Here is a 2,500-nt window from a genome sequence, read left to right as displayed (position 1 = left end):
AATCATAGCTCAACCGCACACTCAGAGGATTGGATAGCTTCTTTCGAAGCCAACCTACCCCCACACGTGTGAGAGTGGCCAACAATTTGCTAGCTTCTTCATCAACTCCGCCGAAAGCCATCCTCGACATACCCGTGCATTGAGAAGGTTTGGTGGCCGTACTCCCAACACAAAAGCATACCGAAGACAACCCCAAGCTAAAGCTCACTTGAAGCCAACGCATCGTCACCATGTGTTCGTGTGGCCGAGAATTGGGTAGCTTCTTCATCAACCCCGCCGAAAGCCATCCTCGACATACCCGTGCATTGAGAAGGTTTGGTGGCCGTACTCCCAACACAAAAGCATACCGAGGACAACCCCAAGCAAAAATTCATTTGAAGCCAACCCATCGTCGCCCACAACTAGTGGGTGAATGGTGTGCTTCCCGGGGTTGGCATAGACATTCCCTCGCATGCAAAAGATTGTCGATGCGAAAGATTATCTATGCCAACCCCGGGAAGCACACCATTCACACACTCCCGACCGGTGTGGTGTGGCGGTGATTGGATAGTTACGGATTGAGCACTTGCCAAGGATCAAAATGTGTCATTTAGAAGAAACATTTTCAAAAAGTTTTTAAAATCTTGTGGGTTTGCAACTCATAAGAGCGTCACTTTCAACGTCCCCGGTATTGGATTGAGTTTCTAAAAACAACCGTGCACACCGAGGTTAAACTTTACCGGCTCCACTCCGACTCGCCGCTCGCCCACAATTTGTTTGCAACGAAACATTTGTTTTTAATTTTGTTGGTTTGAAATTGTTTTGAAAAGGTTCTTTAAATCTAGTGGGTTTGCAACTCATAAGAGCGTCACTTTCAACGTCCCCGGCATTGGATTGAGTTTCTAAAAACAACCGTGCACACCGAGGTTAAACTTTACCGGCTCCACTCCGACTCGCCGCTCGCCCACTAGTCCGAAGGCAACAAAACATTTGTTTTTCATTTTGATGAAAATTTCTGTTTTTAAATCTTGTTGGTTTGAAATTGTTTTGAAAAGGTTCTTTAAATCTTGCGGGTTTGCAACTCATAAGAGCGTCACTTTCAACGTCCCCGGCATTGGATTGAGTTTCTAAAAACAACCGTGCACACCGAGGTTAAACTTTACCGGCTCCACTCCGACTCGCCGCTCGCCCACAAATCCGAAGGCAACAAAACATTTGTTTTTAATTTTGATGAAATTTTTTCAAAACATTGGCTTGGCAAGCCCCAATCCGCGACTATCCACCCACCGCCACCCCACACGGGTGGTTGTTGTTGCGAAATGAGGTTGTGGTCGACATGCCCGTGCATTTGAGAAGGAGTTCCTAGCACTCCATGCTCTCCCATGCCAAAAAAAAGCCTAGACAACCCCATTTCGCAACTTTCCACGCCTTTTTTTTCCTCCCTCACCCATGGCGGCGGCGTGGTGGCGGAGGCCGGATTCCGGCCACCACCGCCATGGGTGGCAGCCCCCCGACCCCGACACCAAACCCATAATACCGAGGCAACATATCGAGGCAACATGACATGGGTGTGGCGTGGGGGAAGGGGGCTGCAGCTAGGAAGGCATGGGCTGCCATGCATATGCAGGCAACACACACCCCCCTATATAGCATTTTATGCATTTAGCCCTTTGACAGGAAGAGACATCACCTATGCGCGAGGAGTCATAATGGGCTCTAAATAATTCAATACAAGGTATTTGGACGTGATTTTTTGCAGGGATACTAAGAAACATGCAATCTATGATGGGAAAAAGTTTCATAAATTTTTGAAGTCGGGAAGTATTTTTTATTATTTTTAGAAGTCGTAAAATTGAAAAAATCATTAAAACAAATCCGGGAGGAATTTTTTAGTTTTGTAAGTTGGAGAAGGTCCTAAAAATCATAGACTACTTATGGGGAGCTTATTGTGCGAGGAAATTTCAATAAAAACGGGGTTTGACAAGATTTGAAAAATTCTGTCGACATTTGAAAAAACCTGGAACCATGCTGCCGGCATGCTGCGCACATGCTGCGCGCATGCTGCGCGCAGACTGCGCGCATGCCATGGCAGGACAAGTTTCGCTAGCCTCACTGTCGACAGATGCGCAAGCTGCGCGCACGCTGCGCACAGGCTGCGCGCACGCTGCGCACAGGCTGCGCGCACGCTGCGCACAGGCTGCGCGCACGCTGCGCACAGGCTGCGCGCACGCTGCGCACAGGCTGCGCGCACGCTGCGCACAGACTGCGCGCACGCTGCGCGCATGCCATGGCAGGACAAGTTTCGCTAGCCTCACTGTCGACAGATGCGCAAGCTGCGCGCAAGCTGCGCGCAAGCTCCGCGCACGCTGCGCACAGCCTGTGCGCATGTTGTGCGCAGGCTGCGCGCATGCCATGGCAGGACAAGTTTCGCTAGCCTCACTGTCGACAGATGCGCAAGCTGCGCGCACGCTGCGCACAGGCTGCGCACAGCGCATGCCATGGCAGGACAAGTTCGCTAGCC

This window comes from Prunus avium, unplaced genomic scaffold, assembly GCF_965620075.1.
Source record: "Prunus avium unplaced genomic scaffold, drPruAviu1.hap1.1 HAP1_SCAFFOLD_22, whole genome shotgun sequence".
Lineage (NCBI taxonomy): Eukaryota > Viridiplantae > Streptophyta > Magnoliopsida > Rosales > Rosaceae > Prunus > Prunus avium.
The sequence above is the reverse complement of the archived record's forward strand: the minus strand, read 5'-3'. Positions refer to the sequence as shown.